This window comes from Rhinoraja longicauda, chromosome 2, assembly GCF_053455715.1.
Source record: "Rhinoraja longicauda isolate Sanriku21f chromosome 2, sRhiLon1.1, whole genome shotgun sequence".
NCBI classification, from domain to species: Eukaryota; Metazoa; Chordata; class Chondrichthyes; order Rajiformes; family Arhynchobatidae; genus Rhinoraja; species Rhinoraja longicauda.
Genome location: NC_135954.1, coordinates 80,644,701 through 80,670,937, shown reverse-complemented (window position 1 = coordinate 80,670,937; position 26,237 = coordinate 80,644,701). Strand labels below are relative to the sequence as shown.

Here is a 26,237-nt window from a genome sequence, read left to right as displayed (position 1 = left end):
GGTCATTTTATTTTTCCCTTAGACCCTTCAATTATCCTTAGCGACTGGGTTGGCGACTGGGCCTTGGAATTGGCCAACTATTCTTTATGGTCTGGTCTCCTGCTGCTTTCCCCACAAGGCGAATATTAAAATCAAACTATTCCAGCACAATCTGCAATACAATATACTGGTTGCATATTATGATCCATTTGATGGTGCAGCTTAATTTGAGCAGTGCCAGTATTCCTTTAACAAGGTGGATGATTCAAGTGTTCTTTTCACAGTTCTTGAGAACGACATTGTGGGGAGTGGGGCATTTGCAACAAAAAAACCCCACTTGATATTGGAAACTCTGTATAGCTTTGTAAATGCAATTATTTTGCCCAAATAAGCACAACAAAATGAGTTTACTGACTGAACTTCTACCAAATTAAACCATCTATTCTGGGCAGTGCCCTCATTTTGACTTCCTAAACTCACTGGATTCTTCCTCCATGTTTCTGAGTAGTAGCATAAAATAAGTAGAGCTATTTTAAAATAAATATATATTTTTAAATTATGTCTTTCAGAGCAAAGACTTTCAACTCAGGTATTTTGTTCAAGGGGATTGAATGCAAACATTCTTAGACTGAACATATAATTTTCCTGTTACACATTTATTCAAGTGTACAACGAGGTTCTCAGTATGTAATCAGAGATGTAAATATACACATAAGGAACATTTGCAAACAATAAATCTTTTTCAAATAGAAATAGAAATTAGGATGAAAAGAGAATGTTGAAATAAAGCAGGAAGGTGGAGTTGATCTAACACCTCGCTCACATTTTTACTGGAAATGGTGAAGCAACGGCTTGTGTAGCTTGTGCTTGCGATTCAAACTCAGCAGAGGAGGGGAGGCAAGAGGTAGTGAGGGAAGCGCTGATCGCATCCCATTGGTGTGTTAAATAAAATGCCGGAGGTAAATACTCCTCCAGGAAGTGTGACTGCAGCCTTGTTCATTGTGTTGTCCATGGCTCAGCTGCATTGACGTGGGTGGGGGTTGGGAGAGCAGCTGTGGGATGTGACTTCATTGAGAGGGGAGTGAACAGCTTCTCTTGTCGACCAAGCTGTGAATCTGGGATGGCACAAAATGCTGGAGCAACTCAGTGGGACAGGCAGCATCTCTGGAGAGAAGGAATGGGTGATGTTTTGGGTCGAGACCCTTCTTCAGACCGAAACATCACCCATTCTTTTTCTCCAGAGATGCTGCCTGTTTCGCTGAGTTACTCCAGCATTTTATGTCTACCTTCGATTTAAACCAGCATCTGCAGTTCTTTCCTGCACAATTTTGGATGGTGTGTTGTCTCCTTATTGGTAGGATCAAGGATTTAACAAAATGGTTGCAGGATATTCCAAAGAGGAAGGGTAAACAGTCAGAGCTCATGGTTCATATTGGTAAGAACAACATTGGTGAAATGAGGTTTAAGATCCTGCAACTTGAATTTAAGCAGCGATGTAACAGCTTAAAAAGGATTTAAAAATTCATATTTTCTGGATTAGTTCTAGTGTCATGTGCTAAAGAGTTCTGTGTAGGAAAATGAAGATTTTTTGGATTAAGGTATGTCTTAAGGAGAAAATGGGGAGAGAGGTAGGGGAGAGAACATTTCTTGACCATTGGAACAATTTTTGTAAAATTGGGATCTGTGCAAGATTGTGCCTGAACTGAAACAAGTTCAAAAGAGCAGAATTAGGCCATTCAGCCCATCAAGTCTACTCTGCCATTCAATCATGGCTGATCTACCTTTCCCTCTTAACCCCATTCTCCTGCCTTCTCCCCATAACCTTGTCACCCACGCTAATCAATAATTTATCAATCTCTGCCTTAAAAATATCCATTGTCTTAGCCTTCACAGCCTTCTATGGCAATGAATTTCACAGATTCACAACCCTCTGACTAATCAAATTCCTCCTCATTTCCTTCCCAAAAGCACGTCCTATTATTTTGAGGCTATGGCGTCTGGTCCTAAACTCACCTACTCGTGGAAATATCCACTCCACATCGACTCCACATAGGAGGAGTGGGGAGCTGTTGGGGAAGGCAAATTAATTTTGCAGGGATGGGGAAACCGTGAGAGTATGGTCGGGGTTGAGAAATAGACAATTAAAAAAGGAAAAGAGTTACCAAGCAAATGACAGGTTGGATTGCTTCTATTTATTTACAAGGAGTCTGACAAGCATGCTAGTTAACTCCAGGTGTTAATTAATACTATATGGAAATATGATGTTGTTTTTACAGAGACATGATTGAAAAATTTTCAGAACCAAAAATTCCAGATTCCAGGGCATAATATCTTCAGGCAGGATGGGATAGACTGCAAGAGAAGGTGGCATTGCAATATTAATCAAGAAATCACTTACTGCAATGAGGGAGGATATCCTAGAATATACTTCAAATTAGACCATGTGGGTAGAATTAGAAACAAAACAGGAAACATTTGTTGGGGATGGACAGTCAAGTTCCTCAATATTAATTGGGATCACTGCTGTATGACAGACTTGCAAGGAACTGGGTTTTGAAAGTGCCATATAGGAGAGCTTTCAGAATAAGTACATAAGTACATGGATAATCTTATCGAGGAGGAGCGATACTGGATATAATCTTTGGGAATCTTGTCAGAAAAGTGGAGAGAGTGTTACTGGCATAATAGTTTGCAATAGTGATCATTAATCTATACGTTTTAAGGTCATTATGGAGAAGGATATAGATAGTACATCCTGATTTGCTCGGCACCTGACTTCAATATGATAAGACGGGACCAGGCAAGAGAGTACTGGAAGAGCTGTTTAAGAGCAAGCCTACAGGCACCCTATTGTGAGATCCAAGGGGTCTCACAATAGGATTGATCTTCGGGATCTTAGAAAGCCTAGTGTGGGTAAATGCAATGTTTGGGAGAAATTAAGAAAATAAATTAGCGGGGTAAAGAAGGGGCATGGAATGGAACTGATGAGCAGAATTAAAGAACATACTTTGGGATTTTAAGGACAAGACAGTAACCAGAGAAAAAGTAGGGTGCATTAGGGACCAAAATGGCACTCTGTGTGCGGTGCCAGGTGGATGGAGGTGAAGTCTTAAATGAATACATCTCATCTGCATTCATAATGCAGAAAGGCAATGGAATTGGAGAACTCAGGAGGGAGTCTAGAACAAATTATCATTGAAAAGGAGGAGTTTGGGTATCATAGTGGTTATTGAGGAAAATATAATCTCCAGGCCCTCGTGAGATGTATCCTAGACAGGTCTGGAAGGCAAATGAGGAGATTGTTGAGATTCTGAAATTTTCAATTCTATTCTGGCCACAGTAGTGGTGCCAAATGACTGGACGATAGCAAACGTGGTACCTTTATTCAAGAAGAGCAGCAGGGATTGGCTTATTAATTACAAGAAGATGAGTACATCATCAATGGTCAGAAGTTTTTTTAAGGAATAATTAGGAGGGACAAAATTAATCTGCACTGATAGGGACAAGGATTGATCTGGGTAGTTAGCAAGGCTTTATTGAGGAGAAATTCTGTCTGATCAATTTGATGATTTTCTTAAAAACAGTGACCAAGCTGTCAAAGAGCATAATACAATTGGTAGAGTTCAGTCAGGTCTTTCCATTAAGTCAATGAGGTAGACTGGTGCAAAGGGTAAGAGCTCATGCAATCTAGGATAATTTGACAAATTTAAAGGTAAAATTAATTTGGTGATAGGAGGCAGAAGGTGATGGCCAAGGGTTACTTTTACTTTTAAAACCATGGTGATGTATCATAGGTGCGTGTGTTGGGACTGTGTTTGCTACATTTGAATCGGAATGTAGATAGCTTGATCGGTACATTTGCAGGAGATATATTGGTAGTGTTGTTGATAATTCAGCTACAGAACAATATTGATCAGTTGCTATGATGGGCTACGAAATGGCAGATGAAACTTGATCTTGAAATATGCAATGTGCCAACTTTTAGGAAGATGAATATAGTCAATGAAGGGAAGGACCTCAGGGAGTATTGGAAAACAAATGGATCTTGATGTAGGTGTGCAAGGATCCATGGAGGCAGTAACATGGATAAAGTGTTTAAGAAAGCATTAAGGACACTTACTTTCAGTACCAAGGTTAAAATGGCTTTGGTGACATTACCATCAGTAGCCAGAACAAGAATTTCTGAGCAGGAAATTTACAGAACTACTTTTTAAAATCACTAGTTCAATCATAGTTGGAGTATTATGTGCCGTCTATTCTCTATATTACATTGCAGTATATATAATTGCATTGCACAAGAGATTTCCCAAGATGTTGCCTCGAATGGAGCACTTCAGTTGAGAAGAGACCAGATAGGTTTATTTTCCTTTGAAGAAGGGCAACAGGTGACCTGATTGAAATATATAAAATAGAATATTTAGAGAGGATCGGAGGATTTTTTTTCCACCCAGAAGACAGTGAAAACCTATAGAGTATTGTATGACGGTGTAAAGGCAAGTAGTTTCACAATAATTAAATGTATTTTGCTGAGCATTTGAACAACTAAGGCATAGAAGGCTATAGGCCAAGTGCTCAGAACTGTGATGTGTTAGATAAGAACTGATATATGGTGAACTGATATATAAAACTTGCTCCTTTCCCTTTTGCCTGATTCTGTCAAAGAAAAAAAGGCTCTGAAAAGGCCATGGGTTTGGTTGGATTTTAGTGAGCTTGGGAACCAATGACATTTTAACCTTGGCCCAAACCACCACTGGAAGTTTGGAACTGCCATATTACATCCTGGGCCTCATATTCTGTGGAGTCAGTGGGAATGGTGCATTTCTTCAAGGAAGCTTTGGGATCATTCACAAATATTTGCATCTGTCCATGATATTTTCTTCCCATGACAGAGCTTGGATTGGAATGTCTGTTTCAGGAATGAAAACAAAATGACACATCATTGTAAAGACTATGTGCAAAACCAAATTGCTGGAGGAACTCAACTGGTCGGACAGTATCTGTGGAGGAAAATGGAGAGACAACATTTGTAATTCAGGACAGTACTTCAGAATGAAGAAGATTCCCTACCAAAAAGATTGTCTGTCCATTTCCCAGCATAGATGGTACTTGACTCGCCAGTGTTTTCCACCAGTTTTGTTTTTGGTCGAGATGCCCAAACTGCAGTCTCTTGTGTCCCCATTATCAAGACTATATTACACATTACTAGTTGCCCTGCCAGGGGGGTCTGCCCCACTGGACGGTAAATGTTTATATAACAGTACATTGTGTTCATTTCTGGCATATAAATAGTGAGGGACTCCAGTCTTGTGGGTTAGCTTATACAGGGGTGAAGTGTTTAGAACCAAACACTGCCAAAACATTAGTGGTGTTGGAACAACTTTTAAAGAACATTTTATCCTACTGCTAGTCCAAAAAATGTAAGCAATTTTGCAACTTGTCAAACCATTGCTCACCAAGGACTGCTGTGTGCAATGTTTCAATTTCCCATTCACCTCACAGATATATAAGCAAATTCATCCATGTGTAAGAACAAAGCAAAAAAAAAAAGTTCATTGAATAAGCTGATCTTGCAATTATTCTTACCACATCTGATAAAAGCTATTTGGTGAATTAGAATTTGCCATGTTGGATTAAGCAATTTAATCCCTATGACTGACTTTTGCACTATATCCTGAACATGATCTTGTTAGGTCTGGTTATAGGGAAAATGATTTCACTTTGGCCGATATGGCATTCACTTTCCTACTTTTTTTGTTGCAGTTTTCTTCTCGTGGATATTCAACTACAAGGTGTATATAATGAATGTGCAAGAAAGAACATTCTTGCACATTCATTATGTGCAGATGCTGGTTTAAATCGAAGGTAGACAAAATGCTGGAGTAACTCAGCGAGTCAGGCAGCATCTCTGGAGAGAAGGAATGGGTGACGTTTCAGGACTGATGTCAGGGGAGGGAGCGGGACAAAGATAGAATGTAGTTGGAGACAGTAAGACGAGTGGGAGAATTGGGAAAGGGGAGGGGATAGAAAGGAAAAGCAAGGGCTATCTGAAGTTAGAGAAGTCAATGTTCCTACCGCTGGGGTGTAAACTACCCAAGCAAAATATGAGGTGCTGTTCCTCCAATTTGCGCTGGGCCTCACTTTTACAATGGAGGAGGCCCAGGACAGAAAGGTCAGATTGGGAATGGGAGGGGGAGTTGAAGTGCTGAGCAACCGGGAGATCAGGTTGGTTAAGGCGCACTGAGCGGAGGTTTTCAGCGAAACGATCCCCGAGCCTGCGCTGGTCTCGCCGATGTAGAGAAGTTGACACCTGGAACAGCAGATACAGTGGATGAGGTTGGAGGAGGTGCAAGTGAACCTCTGCCTCACCTGGAAAGACTGTTTCGGTCCTTGGATGGAGTTGAGGGGGAGGTAAAGGGACAGGTGTTGCATTTTCCTTGGATGGAGACGAGGCGGGAGCCCCATCAGCCGTCGCATACAACATATAATCGTCCAACATTTTTGCCACCTCCAACGTGATCCCACCACTGGCCACATCTTCCCATCTCAACCCCTTTCTGCTTTCTGCAGAGACTGTTCCCTCTGAAGCTCCCTGGTCAACTTGTCCCTTCCCACCAAAACCACCCCCTCCCCAGGTATGTTTCCCTGCAACTGCAGGAGATGCAACACCTTCTATGTTGTCAGGAAGCACAGCCAGATACATTAGCTGAGGTGTGTAATTTAGGAGCAAAGAAGATATCTAGTAGGACCACAAATGGACTTGCGTGTGCAGGTCTGGCCACACACTGCAGGAAGAACTAGATTGCAGTGGAGAGCGTGAAGATGAGATTCACTAGGATGTGTCCTGGTGTGGAGTATCTCAGTTATGAGGAAAGACCAGATAGGGTGAGTTTGTTGTTCTTGGAATGAAGGGGTCCGAGCGGTTGACCGATTTGAGGTATATAAAATTATGGGGGAAAGATGGAGACACTAATAAGACAGTAAGATGTTTAGAAGGGCATAGGCTGTGAACATAAAAGCACAGCACAGGAACAGGCCTTTGAGCCCACAAGACAAACACACATCTGCCTGTACATAATCCTTTCCCCTCCATGCCCTGCATATCCATGTGCCTATCCAAGTATCTCTTAAGTGCCAATATCATATCTGCCTCCACTACCACTCCCTACAGCACATTCCAGGCATTCACCAGCCTTTTATTTTTTTTTTAAACTTGCCTCGCACATTTGCTTTAAACTTTGCTCTTCTCACCATAAAGCTAGCCCCTCTGGTATTTGATATTGCCATCCAAAGAAAAAGGTTCTGACTATCTACCCTGTACATGTCTCATAATTTTATATACTTCCATTAGGACTCCCTGCAACCTGCAGTTTGAGGTAAGAGTAGGAGATATATAGGGTATCGGAGGAAGAATCTTCCATCCAGCGGATGCTTAAATTCTGGAAGGCACTGCCAAAGGACTTATGGAGACAAGGACCATCACAGCATTTAATTATGAAGATGATGACTTGAAGATGATGACTTATCCCACATTTAAGAAGCAGTTAGACAGGTACATGGATAGGACAGGTTTGGAGAGATATGGACCAGATGGGACTAGTGTAGCTGGGAAAAGTTGTCTGGTGTGGGCAAGTTGGACCAAAGGGCCTGATTCCACACTGTAGCACTCTATGACTCTATAACTAGAAAGGCATAAAAGGCAACAGTTCAAGTTCTGGGAAATGGATTATTATGTTTGGTTACTCAACAGATTAAAATGGACAACATAGTCAGAGATGAGGCTTTTTTTTCTCTTAGATAATCATTAAAGTAGAGGTATATAGAATCTTGATAATCAAGTGAGAGAAAAGGTGAACTGGAGTAGTCCAAAATGCACAATTTACATGACAATCTTGGATAGAGCTCTTAAGGATAGCGGAGTCAGGGGGTATGGGGAGAAGGCAGGAACGGGGTACTGATTGAGAATGATCAGCCATGATCACATTGAATGGCGGTGCTGGCTCAAAGGGCCGAATGGCCTCCTCCTGCACCTATTGTCTATTGTCTATAATCAGATCAGCCAAAGTCCTATTAAAAAAAGTACTAACTTGCTAGAGCAAGTTCAAGAGGATAAGTGGCCTGCTTATGCTCCTAAATCTTTTGTTCATACGTATACACATTTCAACATACAGAAAAGACACAAAATGCTGGAGTAACTTAATGGGTCAGGCACCATCTCTGGAGAACATGGATGCGTGATGTTTTGGGTCGGGACTCTTCTTCAGACTGCAACAATCAAAACATTGGCACATGATGTCACCTGAATCCGAGTAGGATCCTGTGTACACCCAAAAGATTAGTGTTTAGAATTATCCCTGAACATTAAATATTTGGCAGATAATAAAGTGACCCAGTTTTTTTTGTCAGGTGTGAGGTATTTCTCAATAGCCCTTAGATTTTCTCCCCTGTGGAGCATGTGATTTTATGGCCCAGCATGCTATAGGAGGAACGGGATGATCACAGGGACATTGATGAACAACTCAACCAGCATTCTGTCTTCTGTACCATAGGTTCTTCTCCTTGTTATGATTGAGTTGATGGAGTCTACCAACTCCCAGCTCTCATTCAGGTTTGTCGCCTATCAATTGTCAATTAAGCAGAATTCCATGAAAACTCACCCTGAAAACCTTGGAGCGCTGAAAGCAGATAGGAAGACTGCTGATGTTTTACCACTGTTTGTATAGGGAGGAAGGATAACATAATCAATCTCAGGCTAGTTTGCCCAGGTGGGAAAATTGTTGAAATCTATTCTAAGGTACACTATAAATCATAATTTAGGAAGACAGATTAAACAGAGATGATCAGCATAGATGTTTTAAAGATAAATAGTGTCTGGACAACTTGATTGAGTTTTTTCTTTTGGAGGAAATATTAAGTTCAGTTTAGTTTATTGTCACGTGTACCTAGGTACAGTGAAAAGCTTTTGTTGCATGCTATCCAGTCAGCAGAGACTGCATGATTACAATCGAGCTATTACAGTGTATAGATACATGATAAAGGATAATGTTTAGTGCAAGGTAAAGTCAGCAAAGTCCGATCACGGATAGTCCGAGGGTCAAAAGTAGATAGCAATTCAGCACTGTTCTCTGGTTGTGGTAGGATGATTAAGTTGCCTGAAAACAGCTGGGAAACTCAATTTGCTATAAATGAACTAAACATACTCAATTACACCAGTGCATTTGATGCAGTCAACAAGGTCTTTAGCTTTGTGAAGCTCCTTCAGCAGGTTTGTCAGGATAATGTAAGAGATAAAAGATTCAAGTGATATTGTATCCAAAATTTGCTCAGTGCCAAGAGGTAAAGTTGAATTATTGATGGATGCTTCTGTGATGGAAAATTGTTACTAGTAGGGTTTCACTGGGCTCTGGACCTTACAGCTATATTGATCAATTAGACTTAAACACAGCAATAATACATTTGTTCGCTGACGATACAAAATGTGGCTGTGTGGTTTGCAGCGAGGAAGAAAGCTGTAAAAACTATATGATATAGAAAGGCTGGTCCATTTGACAGACAACAAATGGAATTTAATTCACATAAGAATGCAGGACACAGGAAGGTTTTCTTTTCAGATTTTGTTTTGAGATACAGCATGGAAACAGGCCCTTTGGCCCACTGAGTCCACATCGACTGTCGATTACCCATTCTTATAACATCCCACATTTGCATCCTCTCCCGAAACACTTGGGGAAATTTACAGTGGCCAAATAAACTACAAACCCGCACGTCTTTGGGGTGCAGGAGGAAATCAGAGCACTCAGAGGAAACCCATATGGTCAGCGAGAGAATGTGCAAACTCCACACAGACTGCACCAAAGATCAGGATCGAACCTGGGTCTCTGGTACTGTGCAGCAGCAGCGCAACCAGATGCGCCACAGTACTGCCCTAAGGAAGCATACAGTGAATGAGAGGATATACCATGAATAACCTATTTCCCTTAGTAAGAGGGTAAAAAGCAGGGGTGTAAATTTAAAGTAATGGATTGAATAATTAGGAAGGAGATGAGGAAAGAAATGTTTCAACCAGAGGCCATTTCTTGCTTGAAAGAATTGGAGAAGCAGAATTTCAGAAATACAGTTGAACATTACTTGAGTATGCAGTTGTAAGGCTGCGCAATGGACCGAGTGCTGGAAAATGGAATTAGTCCGTCAGGCTCTTTTACAACACAAGACCCAAGTGCTCCCCCCTTCTGTGTCATAAACATTTATGATTCTATGGATCAATGTCTTGTTTTCTTCTTGAAATGCTCAGAGTTATATTTATGACACTACTGTCTAGAATAAAATAAGGCAGAATTTGAAAATCATACTGAAAATTATAGTGAAAGATGAATTTCATAGAATTTACAGTCCACAGCTTTAATATTGAAAGAAAATTGAGATAATGCACAATTCAATCCATGTGGGTGCTGGAAGCAAAGAGTACATTTTAACATTTAGAATTTGAAAACCTTTTTAAACATGGACTAATTTCAAAATCAAATATCTGATTAAAGACATAATAGAACCGAGAGAAAAATACTAATTAGAATGAAAGGAGGCATTTCTGCATACTGAACCTATGCCAGTATGATAGTAATATGATAGTAATATGATAGTAATAGCCTCACGCTGCAGTAATCAGGACTAATTCCATTTCCTTTTCCAGAACCTGTTATCCCCATAAACCATGTATAATTCATTCCGAATTATGATTTTGTTTTAAACATTTTCATACCTCGGGATGTGGGTGTTACTGATATACAAGCATTTATTGTCCATTCCTAATTGCCCTCACAAAAGTAATGATGAGACAACTTTTCATACCTCTGCAGCCCTCCTATTGAAGGTAATTGTACAAATTAAATTGGGAAGAAAATTCCAGGGCTGTGACCAAGAGATAATCAAAAAGCTGTCATACATTTGTGTAATTTGGAGGTGGTGATCATCATATTTTATGCTCTCGACATTTGTAGTATAGGCTACTGTTGATTGTAATGACTGGGTGATGATAATAATGATTCATGGCTGAATCATCTCACATTTGAATGTTTCTCTGACCCCCTTAGTACCACGAGTAATCACTACATAGTGTTTAATGATTGTAAAGAGTCTTAAAATTGTATCCTTAATCTTCTCGTCCACTAAATGCACATGGTAATTTATTTCCACATCTGTCATCATTACGTACATCCATCGAACCATCAGAACCAAGCACATGCATGATTTTCAACAATGGCACATGATGTTATGCAACATGCTTATGATGGATATTTTTGTAAACTTATATTATGTCCATTCATTTTTGGTCATTGGTAAATGTTAACAAAGTGACTTTGTAATTAATTTCCTTTGGTAATGGGCTGCTGAGGAAACCAATGTTTGTTTCTACCATAAAAGTACAATCTGAATCATCTTGGTTATGCTGAAACTGCTTCCGTTCACCTTCAAAATAAAGCAGGCCCTGGACATACGTGCAGACGCTGCAAAGTGGAGAACATTCAACAGCTTTAATGGTGGGTGAGGAGAAGCGTGGAATCCAATGACAAGGCCCAGGCATTCACCAAATCTTTATGCTGGGAGTAGGGATGGAAGATGGTGGAAATCACTGCTCTCAGTCTCTGTGCCTGCCATAGGGTCCAATACCCCACTCATATTGGCAGAGTTTGTAAAGTACAGATTATGGACAAGGGAAAAGAAAACTTCTTAAAAATAATTGAAAACATCAAAATGAAATGAATCTCAAGTTTTTATTGCGCATTTGAATTACGACTATTTTGATTCTTTAACAATTTAGTTTCCTTCCCTGTAATTAAAATAATTTGACATCACAAAAGGTTTGGCACGCTACTTTTGTGAGGAAATTGAAATTCATGTTGGCAGAATCTCTCTATTCACCTGATGAGCAAACCAACTTGCCAGGTTAACACCTATGGGACTTTTTATATAATTTTATTCTTGGCCCTATTCCACAAAAAAGCAAACAAATAAAGCTTGCAGATTTTCTTTTTACTCTTATTTTCCAATATATTTTCTCCACTTCTTATTACTTTAACTCTTATGATATTTACAAATAGATTTCAGAAACACTGATCAGGAAGCAGCAATGGGAAAAATTAGAAGAGAACCAAGAATACAAGATTGGAGACCTCCTCACAATGACAATGATGGAGGCAGGAAATGGAAATCAGTCCTGACCAACAGCTACTGAGGAGGATCAGTGCAATAACACTGGCCACAACACCACAGATAACCCAGAGGAAGTAATTTTTCATCATTTCATGCAAATAGCTGTATCTCCACCACCCATTCCTCTTTAAAATCTTTAAACATGACCCCCCTTTCCAAATATGTTCATTCCTCACACTGGTCCATGGTTGAAGTAATCAAGCTCTGGCCTTGCCACCATATTGAGAGGGAGGTGACTTAGAGTCATAAAAGGATAACCTGTAATTATGATTTTGAGCTATGTCCATCCACAACCAATCTTCAGCATTTAATGTGGTTAACCACGCTGCTCCTCCCTACATAGAATTGAAACTCAGTTGGAAAAGTTCCATTCTTATCAAGACAGAAAATAATCTTAGCTGGCTACTATTTCATCATATATCCAGTTATTAAACCCAGACCTCACGCATCTATCTTAAATCCAGTCCTACCTCGCACATTCATATTATCTGCCGATAACATCAGTCAAATGAATCACAGATAACACATTTGTGCCAACCGCACTCAGCTCTACTTCTTCACAACTTCTCTCACTCCCTCAATAGCCATGCGGCTCCAACGACTGATGTTCAATCCTGACCTCTGGTGTTGTGTGTGACCACATGGATTTTCCCCGGGTGCGTTGGTTTCCTCCCACATCCCAATGATGTAAAGCAGAGGGAGCAGGTTAGAGGGACAATAACAGACAACCTAGGACAAACATGACTCCCAGTATAAACATTCAGACACGTAGAATGTGGCACAGTCTGAATACTGTAACAGATTGCAGAGTGGGGTGGGAGCTGCTTTATGTCCTCGTCGTCCACCCTGGGTAGTTCTACGGAACTGGCAAAATTTGCAGCAAAGCATCAACTACGGTACTCTGAAGCACCAATTGCCACCTTTGTTGTAGTTGACATACGAAAGAAGAAGATTGCAGAGTGAAGTCAGGCAACATCACTGGTGATAGTGTGGCTCTACATGATTAACTTAATGCATTCTATGCTCGCTTTGAGCAGAAGGCCAATGGGCGATGACATCCATCTCATCAGACTCGAGTGTGCCTCTTCCTAGGGTCACTGTTGCAATGAACCACCAGTAAGCAACTGGCCCAGACGGAGTCCCTGGCTGCGTCCTTCAAAGCTGCACAGACCAACTAGTGGGAATATTCCAGACATCTTTAATCACATCCTACTCTGTTCTGAGGTATTCATCTGCTTCAAGAAGACCACTATCATCCCAGAGACAAACAAAGACTCATGCCTTAACGACTACCATCCAGTGGCCTCGACATCTACCATCATGAAGTGCTTTGAAAGACCATTTAATGGAATGCATTAAATCCAGTCTACCAAGCAGCCTTGACACACTGCAGTTTGTCTACAGTCACAACAGGTCCACGGCTGACGCCATCTCCCCGACCCTACATTCATCCCTAGAACACCTGGATAAGAGAGACACCTACGTCAGACTTGCATTCATAGACGACAGCTCTGCTTTTAACACCATTATCCCATCCAAGCTCATCAACAAACTCATGACACATGAAATTAGCACTCATCTCTGTCACTAGATCCCGAGTTCCTGACCAACAGACCACAATCAGTGAAGATAGGGGACAAATCATCCTCTACGAAAATCCTCAATACTGGTGCTCCACAAGGATGCGTTCTCAGCCCCCTTCTCTACTCCTTATACACCCACGACTGAGCGGCCAAGAACAAATCCAATTTAATCATAAAACGTTGCAAACAACACCACTGTTGCGGGCCAGATATCAAATAATGATGAGAAAGAGTACAGGAATCAGATGGAGAACCTTGTGACCTGATGTCAAGACAACAACCTTTCTCTCAATGTCAGCAATACAAAGGAGATTGTGATCGACTTCAGGTAGCAAAGCAGTACACATACATTGAGTGCACCAAAGTAGAGATGATTGAAAGCTTTAGGTTCCTTGGAGTAAATATCATCAGCAAATTGTCCTGGACCACCCATATCAAAGCAATGGCCAAGAAAGCACACCAATGTCTCTACTTCCTTAGAAGGCTTAGGAGGTTTGGCATCTCCCTAACACCTCTCACCAACTTCTATAGATGTTCCGCAGAAAGCATTTTAACAGGATGCAGAGCTTTGTTTATGAACAGCTCCATCCAAGACAGCATAGTCTTTCCGCTAACTGGTTAGCACGCAACAAAAACTTGTCACTGTACCTCGATACAAGTAACAATAAACTGAACTAAACTAGGGAAGTGTGTGGGGGGAAGTGATTGATCCAACAGTTGCCATTAACTTGATGGGTTGAATAGCCACTGTTTAAGTAGTAAGAAAATGTGAGAAATTTAAAATCTGATTTGCCATATTGGTCATTGATATCCAATATTGGATGATCAGAAATAGCTTCCAGTGTGGGAATCCCGCTGTGTACAGCCCCCACCACAAAATTAAGTTATTTGCCCATCTACTCTATCTTTCACATTAAAATTTGTGGAGGTCAAACACAATTGGTCCAAAATCAAAATCAAAGTCAAATTTGACCCAGAAGCAAGTTCTATAATTTAGAGTAATTCAACATGTCAACAGGCTCATCGGCTCAACACATCCATGCCAACCAAAGGGCACCATCTGAACTAGTCCCATTTGCCCATGTTTAGCACAAATCTATCCCTGCCTCTGTCCATCTGCTTCCCAAGTACTCAGCCATACATTTATTTCCAAACATAACCATTCTCCTCATTGGTCTCCCATATTCCATCTATATACTAAAATTCTTGTTTGTTTGTTTGTTTGTTCCTGAACTAGAGCCAAAATGGTACATGATAGCGTGACAATTGTAGACCTACCTTACTCACCGTCGACCCTTTGGTGTTACTGGAAAAAGTTTCATTGAAATTGGTGTTATATTTTTAAAGTTATTCACATTTTAAAGTTTAAATCTATCTCCTAGGGAGGGAGGGAGGGCGGGAGGAGGCATAAGGGGGTTGAGGGGAATGGAGTGGGGGGGAAGAAGGGAAGGGGGAGGGGAAGGGAGGGGAGGGGGAGGAGAAGGGGGGAAGGAGGGGGGTTGAGGGGGATGGTGGGGTGCGGGAAGGGGGGAGGGAACGTGGAGAGGGAGGGGCTGGGGAGGGGCTGGTGGGTGGGGCTGGAGGGAAGGGGGAGAGGAGAGGGGGCAGTGGGGGGAGAGGAGTGGGGGAGTGAGGAGAGGGGGGAGGGGAGAGGGGGGGAGTGGGAAGGGGAGAGTGGGGAGGTGGGTGTGGGTTAGGAGAGGGTGCTGCACAAATGCAGGAGAGATTTGGGCCCAATGAGTCCACTTGGTCTAGATCCCTCTATATTTCAGATTGCCTAAAAAACTACAACACCATGTCTCTTTGAGCCTTCAACTTATTAACCTTCTTTAGCTTCCAGTAAGCCTTGTGAACAAATTCCTCTGAACCTCCGATTCTATGACCTCTTGATCCTGATGATCACAAGACTGCATTCTGGGCTCTCATAAATCCACATTCCTTTAGAATCCTTACACTTTATTGCAAAAATGACTTTAAGGAGCTTTCTTACAAAAAGCACTTTATTCAGAAATTTCCTTCCCTTAAAATCTCCAAACCAAAATTTCCACTCCCGAGATATTTTTCCTTAAGGCTCAATTCAAAACAAGATGACTTACTTGTCAATGTATAGCAGAGTCTGGGGAGAAGGCAGGAACGGGGTACTGATTGTGGATGATCAGCCATGATCACATTGAATGGCAGTGCTGGCTCGAAGGCCCAAATGGCCCACTCCTGCACCTATTGTATATTGTCCCAATGTTTCCATGGTTCCCGAATTTTACCTAATTGAATGTGAAATGATGACATAGCAAAAAACGCATGCAAGTAGAGCAAGCGATGAATTAGCCCTGATTTAGTGTTACATAGACAGAGACTGATTGGGCTACTGTTGTTTCTGTATCTCTCCACTTTTTGCTCCTACACAAAATGGTTAATTATATAATATGGAAACTAAGCTTTATTTGAAGAGGAACAAGTAATACAAAATAATTTAATGGTATATTATTGCAAGCAAATCTGTTTTCAACCTATGCAATAAGAAAGGCAGTACAGGATGGAACAGTATGTTAACTGTTGACTACAACAGTGAGCAAAACTATTACAAATCAATTTTAAATTAGCCACTTGCCTTAGTGGAACAAAAAAGCCTGTATGATGGGGTCTTGATCTATTCAACACAACAGTGACAGGAAAAATAAATAATGGTTTATTATTTATTAATGGCTGATTTATTCAGAAGAATGTTGGCAAAATTACTAAAATATTTACTGTAAAAAAATGTGTATGCTCTGTTCCAATTATACATAATTCTCTTGTGGCACAATTTTAGATGCCATGGCACACTTGCAATTATAACATTTACAGTTATACCATACATTTACATGTTCATTTTCATTTTATTTTCAGAATTCTCCTTAACTTGTCTCTTTATTCTAAAGATATTGAAATATTTAGCAAACAAAAACGGTCCAATACATCTTTTTTTCAATTTCATAAAACCATTAATGAAATGAATTGTAAGCTGTTCTTTGCAGTCGGGAATATTATCTCTTGAAAACAAAGCTCAACAGTGAATATGGGAATGAGCAATTAATTGGGCAGAATTCAAACCCAATAATAAAATAAATAAATAGCTGGCATTCAATAATGCAATATTCTTTCCTACACATGTGAAAAACATTGGGATTTACTTCTGTGGCACATTGAAGAGTGTGATGTTGCTGGGCAGAACAAGTAAAATGCTGAAATAACAAGTATATTCTGACCATTACCCCCATTGGAAAGAAAATATACCATATTTCATTTGAGCAATATAATTTGGTTTTAGTGTCCAAACTGTCATCTGCATTTCTGACCCTTCTACACCTTGATATTGTGTTGATGCTGCTCAATTCATTTTGAGTCCCAGCAAGCAAGTCTCATTTTATTCAAGTGCTTTTCAGGATACAAATATTTTTAAGTCCTTACAATGAACTCAAATTTATTCATTGAAAAAAGAGGGTGCTCCAAATTACTGTGCTCTCATGTGTGAAATAATTTTTTTTTAAACATAACAGCAAAACTCTAAGTCATAAAAACAAACTACTTCAGTTTTTGGAGTTTGTTGAACTCTATTTTATGCATACACTGGAATTTAACTGAGATACAAAAATGCTGGAATCTTGGCCAAAAGGAAACAAACTCACCAGGCCAGGCAGCATCTGTGGCAGGAAATGAACAGACAAAGTTTTGTGTTGGGACCCTTCTTCAGACTGAGCTAAGGAATGAAGGTGTAGACTGTTTTCTAAATGGGGATTCAGAAATCAGAAGAGCAGAGGGACTTGAGAGTGTTGATGCAGGGTTCCCAAAACAGCCACTCTGAACATCAGTCTGAAGAAAGGTCTCGACCCGAAACGTCACCCATTCCTTCTCTCCTGAGATGCTGCCTGACCCGCTGAGTTACTCCAGCATTTTGTGATACCCAGGATTCCCAAAAGGTTAATTTACATGATCCACAATTTACATGATTCCCAAAAGGTTAATTTGCAGGTTGAATCAGCAGTAAGTAAATACAATGTTTGCGCTCATTTCGAGAGGACTAGAATATAAAAGAAGGGATATGATGCTGAGGCTTTATAGGGTAATGGTCAGAATATATTTGGAATATTGTGAACAATTTTAGGCTTCTTAACTGAGAAGGGATGTGGTGGCATTAGAGAGGGTCCAGAGGAGGTTTACGAGAATGATCCCAGGGATGAGTGGGTTAACATATGATGAGCATTTGACAGGTCTAGGCCTGTCCTCGCTGGATTTTCAAAGGATGAGGGGGGGAGGGGGGAGTGGGTGGGGGTGGAGGGGGGATCTCATTGAAACTAACTGAACAATGAAAGGCTTGGATAGAGTGGATGTGTAGAGGGCGTTACCTCAGTGGGAGAGTCCAAGACCAGAGGACACAGCGTCAGAATAAAATAATGTAACTTTAAAAAGGAGGAGGCTTTTTTAAAATTCAGAGGGTGGTGAATCTGTGGAATTCATTGCCACAGATGGCTGTGGAGGAAAAAACATTAGGTATTTTTAAAACAGAGATTGAAAGGTCCTTGATTAGTAAAGACATCAAAGGTTACCGGGGGAAGGGATGAGGTTGAGAGAGAAACATAGATCATCCATGAATGACAGAACAGACTTGGGTCAAATTACACAAAGCTGGGTGGCAGTGTGAGCTGCGATGAGGATGCTATGAGGCTGCAGGGTGACTTGGATAGGTTAGGTGAGTGGGCAAATGCATGGCAGATGCAGTATAATGTGGATAAATGTGAGGTTATCCACTTTGGTAGCAGGAGCAGGAAAACAGATTATTATCGGAATAGTGTCAGATTAGGAAAAGGGGAGGTGCAACAAGACCTGGGTGTGCTTGTACATCAGTCACTGAAAGTAAGCATGCAGGTACAGCAGGCAATGAAGAAAGCTAATGGCATGTTGGCCTTCATTGCAAGAGGATTTGAGTTTAGGAGCTGGAAGGTTCTACTGCAGTTCCCGGTGAGACCACACCTGGAGTATTGTGTGCAATTTTGTTCTCCTAATTTGAGGAAGGACATCATTGCTATTGAGGGAGTGCAGCATAAGTTCACCAGGTTAATTCCCGGGATGGCGGGACTGACATATGATGAAAGAATGGGTCGACTGGGCTCACTGGAATTTAGAAGGATGAGGGGGGATCTTATAGAAACATAAAATTCTTAAAGGATTGGACAGGCTAGATGCAGGAAAAATGTTCCCGATGATAGGGGAGTCCAGAACTAGGGGTCACTGTTTAATATATATATATATATATTCCTTTATTCGTCCCTCACTGGGGAAATTTACAGACGAATAAGGGGTAGGCCATTTAGGACTGAGATGAGGAAAAACATCTTCACCTGTGAATCTGTGGAATTCTCTGCCACAGAAGGCAGTGGAGGCCAATTCTCAGGATGTTTTCAAGAGAGAGATAGAATTAGCTCTTAGGGCTAAAGGAATCATGGGATATGGGGAAAAAGCAGGGACGGGGTACTGATTTTAGATGATCAGCCATGATCATATTGAATGGCGGTGCTGTCTCAAAGGGCTGAATGGCCTACTCTTACACCTATTTTTCTATGTTTATGTTTCTAATGGCCTAATTCTGCTCCTGTGACTTACAAACCTATGAACTTACGTGGGAAAAAGGCAAAGAGGCGATGGAAGAGGAGCTCAACATCATGGCAGACCTGGAACTCATTGAGGTGGGGGCAGAGGGGTACAAAGGTAAGGCCTCTGCTAAGGACTGACTGTTCTGCTCCTTACCAGAGAAAAGGGCTTAGAAGATTAGCACGAGTGTGAAAGGCCTGGAGGCCTCTTATTCTGATACAGGCCTTGCCTATCCAACTGAAAAAGAGAGCCATCAGGAAAAGAGAAAGAAAAAAGTGAAGGAAAGGGAATGAACAACCAAAAATAACAATTACCTGCAAAGAGCTTGATGGGGAACCATTGGTATGAAGGTTTTTTTTGTTGTTTTTTTAAAAAATTATTTATTCATTATTTTTTCCGGTCAATACAATACAACAGATTGACCATACAGTTGTGAAAGTTAAATAGTGCAAAAAACATAGTATCAAAAAATAAAACAATATAATCACACATATTTTCTGACTGAAAAAAATAAAGATGTAGGCAGAAGCTAAAGCTTATTATGCCTACCCTTAATACTTAACAAAATATAATTTAAAAAAAAATACAACATCATTAAGAAAGGAGGGAGAGAGAAAACGGGTAATTATAGACCAGTTAGTCTGACATCAGTGGTGGAGAAGATGCTGGAGTCAATTATAAAAGACGAAATTGCTGAGCATTTGGATAGCAGTAACAGGATCATTCCGAGTCAGCATGGATTTACGAAGGGGAAATCATGCTTGACAAATCTACTGGAATTTTTTGAAGATGTAACTAGGAAAATTGACAGGGGAGAGTCAGTGGATGTGGTGTACCTCGACTTTCAGAAAGCCTTCGACAAGGTCCCACATAGGAGATTAGTGGGCAAAATTAGAGCACATGGTATTGGGGGTAGGGTACTGACATGGATAGAAAATTGGTTGACAGACAGAAAGCAAAGAGTGGGGATAAATGGGTCCCTTTCGGAATGGCAGGCAGTGACCATTGGGGTACCGCAAGGTTCGGTGCTGGGACCCCAGCTATTTACGATATACATTAATGACTTAGATGAAGGGATTAAAAGTACCATTAGCAAATTTGCAGATGATACTAAGCTGGGGGGTAGTGTGAATTGTGAGGAAGATGCAATAAGGCTGCAGGGTGACTTGGACAGGTTGTGTGAGTGGGCGGATACATGGCAGATGGAGTTTAATGTAGATAAGTGTGAGGTTATTCACTTTGGAAGTAAGAATAGAAAGGCAGATTATTATCTGAATGGTGTCAAGTTAGGAAGAGGGGATGTTCAACGAGATCTGGGTGTCCTAGTGAATCAGTCACTGAAAGGAAGCATGCAGGTACAGCAGGCAGTGAAGAAAGCCAATGGAATGTTGGCCTTCATAACAAGAGGAGTTGAGTATAGGAGCAAAGAGGTCCTTCTACAGTTGTACCGGGCCCTGGTGAGACCGCACCTGGAGTACTGTGTGCAGTTGGTCTCCAAATTTGAGGAAGGATATTCTTGCTATTGAGGGCGTGCAGCGTAGGTTCACTAGGTTAATTCCCGGAATGGCGGGACTGTCGTATGTTGAAAGGCTGGAGCAATTAGGCTTGTATACACTGGAATTTAGAAGGATGAGGGGGGATCTTATTGAAACATATAAGATAATTAGGGGATTGGACACATTAGAGGCAGGAAACATGTTCCCAATGTTGGGGGAGTCCAGAACAAGGGGCCATAGTTTAAGAATAAGGGGTAGGCCATTTAGAACGGAGATGAGGAAGAACTTTTTCAGTCAGAGAGTGGTGAAGGTGTGGAATTCTCTGCCTCAGAAGGCAGTGGAGGCCAGTTCATTGGATGCTTTCAAGAGAGAGCTGGATAGAGCTCTTAAGGATAGCGGAGTGAGGGGGTATGGGGAGAAGGCAGGAATGGGGTACTGATTGAGAGTGATCAGCCATGATCGCATTGAATGGCGGTGCTGGCTCGAAGGGCTGAATGGCCTACTCCTGCATCTATTGTCTATTGTCTATCATAGGTCAGAAGCAGATAAACAAAACATAGAAAGAAACACAAATATAGTCAAGAATCATCATTTCTATCATGTCAGTCATTTCTCAGTGCAGATCACATATTTTGTATCTTTCAAATATAATAATTTCGAACATTTTCTTGAATTTACACATATTACTACACTCTTTTAATTCATTGTTGCAACTATTCCGTAAATTGACCCCTTTAACAGTCACACATCTATTTTTCACATTTGTTCTTACCCTCATTTTTTCAAATATATAATTACCCCTGAGTGGATACCTGCCCTGCCTCACTGAAAACAAACCTTGGATACAGTCAGGAAGTGTTCGTTCTTTTGCTCTAAACATTATTTGTAGAGTTTTAAAGTCTACTAGGTCCATAAATTTTAGGGCATATGATTTCATAAATAATGGGTTGGTTGGGCCATTATAACCTGCCTTATTGACAATTCTTATAGCTCTTTTTTGCAATATAAAGATTGAATTAGTGCTAGTTTTGTAAGTGTTTCCCCATACTTCTACACAGTATGTAATATATGGAATAATGAGTGAGCAATATAATGTAAATAGTGGATTTTGATTCAAGATGGCCTTAGTTTTGTGCAGTATTGCAATGGATTTAGACCGTTTTGATTTGATATGTTTTATGTGAGGTTTCCAACAGAGTTTATGATCTATTATCACTCCCAAGAATTTATTTTCATACACTCTTTCAATTATTACATCATTAATCATAAGTGTTACCTCCGAATTTATTTTTTGATTTCCAAACACCATAAATTTTGTTTTAATTAGATTTAATGACAATTTATTAGTATCAAACCACTTCTTTAGGGTTTCCACTTCCCCTTTAACTGTGTCCAAACGTTGCTTCATGTTTTTTCCTGAACAAAATGAATTTGTGTCATCTGCAAATGTAACTAAATGTAACAATTTTGACACCATACAAATATCATTTATAGAATATAGAGCTTTGGGCCCAGCACCGAGCCTTACGGAACCCCACGTGTAACCTTCATAAGTTCTGAATCAAAATTATTTACTTGAACAAACTGATATCAGTTTTCAAGGTAACTTCTTAACCAGGAGTATGTTACTCCTCTAATACCATATCTTTCTAGCTTATTCATCAGAAAACCATGATCTATAGTATCAAATGCTTTTTTGAGATCTATAAATACTCTCACAGTTTGCAAAGATAATGCAGATATCAAAGCAGCAAAGAATTTGCAAATGATGTGAAGGGCTCCATGCAAGCAAGCACATTGAAAGATAAATAACCTGAATCTAACACATATTGCAATCAATAGACAATAGACAATAGACAATAAGTGCAGGAGTAGGCCATTCAGCCCTTCGAGCCAGCACCGCCATTCAATGCGATCATGGCTGATCACTCTCAATCAGTACCCCGTTCCTGCCTTCTCCCCATACCCCCTCACTCCGCTATCCTTAAGAGCTCTATCCAGCTCTCTCTTGAAAGCATCCAACGAACTGGCCTCCACTGCCTTCTGAGGCAGAGAATTCCACACCTTCACCACTCTCTGACTGAAAAAGTTCTTCCTCATCTCCGTTCTAAATGGCCTACCCCTTATTCTTAAACTGTGGCCCCTTGTTCTGGACTCCCCCAACATTGGGAACATGTTTCCTGCCTCTAATGTGTCCAATCCCCTAATTATCTTATATGTTTATAAGATATGATATGATATGATATGATAAAATCCCCCCTCATCCTTCTAAATTCCAGTATATACAAGCCCAATCGCTCCAGCCTTTCAACATACGACAGTCCCGCCATTCCGGGAATTAACCTAGTGAACCTACGCTGCACGCCCTACATAGCAAGAATATCCTTCCTCAAATTTGGAGACCAATCATCAATCATGAGATGGGGGAACACATCCATATCACTTGTACAGACTGGCAACATCCATCAATACCTTTCAGTCTTCTCAGTGATCTCAGCAGGTTCGTATAAATATAATTTGAGGATTACTTTTTTTTTTTTTGGAGTCCCTTCTGGCTGTCTCGTGCTTTAATTCAATTTATGTCAGTGTCATTAATTTTGCCTTTTATCGCTACTTGCTCGTTTCTTTTGGTGTCAAATTGGTCTTGAGTAATGGTTTGACAAAAATCTATGGTGGACCAGCAACACTTCTTACACCACCATACCCAATTTTCTTCTCCAATGATCTCAACGGAAGAACAAGGGGAGACAAACAAGGAAGTCAATTTGTTGGAGAACTGCTTTTCAGCAATAACAAAAAATAATGTTACAACACTCCTCTTTCATTTATCTCCCTTCTGACTATTGAAAAAAGTTATGAGAACTGATAAGTAACAAGCAATACAAGTCCAGCTCCAAACGTAGTCTGGTATTCACAGCGTTTTCTTGGCACATTTCTAATAATACCAAATTCCAATTCATTTCAAAAACCTGTCTCAATCTTTCATGAATGTATTATGTATTTTTATTGTATTTTGCTTATCGGCAATGCAGATAAAGTCAGGGGAACTACCTAAATATCAGGCCTGGCAGGATTCCATATACTTTTGCTGTGGTCACCAGATTTGAACCTGTGGCCAACAGTGGGTCAAACGCGACTTCAGGTTACAGTAATCACCTATGACATAAGAGTCATCATATATTATTTATGTGCCAATGATGCAAGCATGATATTTCTTATCCCACTCCTTACGCATCCCATATCGTAATCCTATTCTAGTGACTATCATTGGTGACAGAAGGGGAACTTCAAGAGGATTATAAAGACTGTGTTATTTGGTCCATCCTGCATACAGTGTCATAAAGTGTTCAAATGTTCACAGCAAGATGCTGGGGTAAATTTGTAGACCTGCCTGAAAGTGAGCATGACTCGACAAGGGAACACAAAGTCATCTACTTCTAAAATGTGTTCTGAACCTGGAGCCTATCTGTTGTCATGTACACTAGGTGATGGGCAACTTCGGAGCTGGACCATCACAAAGTACCTGACAACTGAGCTGTGAGCTCAAGCAGAGCCCAGTCAACATCCGAGGGCTACAGTCACGTTCCAACATTTGACGTAGGCTGCACTGATTTGGATAGTATAGCTCCAGGCGGCTTGCAGGATATCTCTGCAGTTGATTTCTAAAGGTACACACATGGGATACTGATTTGGATAGTATAGTTCCAGGCGGCTTGCAGGATATTTCTGCAGTTGATTTCTAAAGGCACACACATGGGATACTGCATGGCAGCACCACGTGGCACAAAGCTACTCTCCGCACCTGAACATAGGATGGCAGCAAACATTGTACGCCACTGCCACTGCACCGATGTCTCCGTTGTTCTGCAAGTCAACAAGTGAGCCAGCCCAAATCATTGCCATGAGGTGCTTGTTCACCTTCCCAATTTATCTGCAGCCTTTCCCATTGAAAATCCAGGGCCTTTTATGCTCCTGACAGATTCAGCACCATGCAGGAGCACAAGGGCAGACAAAGGTGTGCCGATGACCGATATTAAGGGAATACAAGCGGGTGCTTAAATGAGGTTCAATCATTCCTGATAATGATTTGGTTTGGAAAGTTATTATTTGTTGTAATGTTGCTACAGCGATGATAGGTTGGCACAGCAGGTATTGCTACTGCCTCACAGGTTTGATATGGTGTTCTGTCTGTCTGTGTGGAGTTTGCACATTGTTCCCATGACCATGCTCCTTTTATCTGGCTACTCTGCTTTTCTCCCACATGACAAAGATGTGTGGGTTGGTTAATTGGCCGTTATAAATTACCCCTTAGTGCAGTTGTGGGAAAAGAATTATAAGAGACATGATGGTCAGATCGAGAGAATAAGGTACGGGGAGGGGAGAGCAAAAGGAGGAGAATTGGGACTGGTCGCATTGTTCTCTTGGGAATTGGCATGGGTAGGATGGGTGGCCATACTTTGGAATGGAGATGAGGAGGAAGGTGGCCGTGGAAGCCAAGGCAATAGGTATTTTTAAAGTGGAGATTGATAGTTTCTTGATTAGTAGGTATGTCAAAGGTTACGGGGGAAACACAGGAGAATGGGGTTGAGAGGGAAAAAGAGATCAGTCATGATTGAATGGTGGTATAGTCTTGATGGGCCAAATGGCCTAATTCTACTCCTATGCCTTATGGGATAGCTTTCTGCTTGGCCATACTAAACCAGTGAGTGTAGAATCTGAGCAGTATTTAGTAGCATCATAGCCAAATCCATTCCTCCCAAACAGGTTCAAAAGGGGCTACCTAGTTTGACTATCTCCTGTTCTGCTGACCATTTTAAATCTTGACTCACTCAGCCACATCTGCACGGCTCATCCTGAACACTCCAGGAAGTGCAAGCTTTATTTCAGGCTTCTACTTCGTGACAACTTGTGCAACAAAATAGCTTTCCTTGCATTTAAAAAAAAATGTATATGCTGGAAATCTCAAAAGACAGATAAAGCTGACTATATTCAACAGATCAGACAATGCCTGCAGAGAGCAAGAGAGGGGTAGAAAGAGAGTGAGATAGAGAGGGGGTGAATGAGAGCCGAGGGGGAGGAAAGAGTGAGCGAGAGGGGAGGAAAGAGAGCGAGAGGGGGGGGATAGTATGAGTGGGGAGAGAAAAGGAGCAAGAAAAAAGAGGGAGGGAAAGGGAATGAGAAGCAGGGGAGAGGGAGAGAGAGAGACAGGGGGAGAGGGGAGAGAGAGACAGGGGGAGAGGGGAGAGAGAGACAGTGGAGAGGAGACAGAGAGACGGGGGAGAGGGGAGAGGGGAGAGAGAGACAGGGGGAGAGAGAGAGAGACAGGGGAGAGATAGAGAGACAGGGGGAG

General features: G+C 41.1%; 1 protein-coding gene across 2 annotated transcripts in view; it reads right to left on the bottom strand.

The window, feature by feature from the left end:
• dgkb (diacylglycerol kinase, beta) overlaps positions 1–26,237 on the bottom strand; it is a 506,131-nt gene that overhangs the window by 444,700 nt on the left and 35,194 nt on the right. The gene's annotated exons all lie outside the window — the stretch shown is intronic.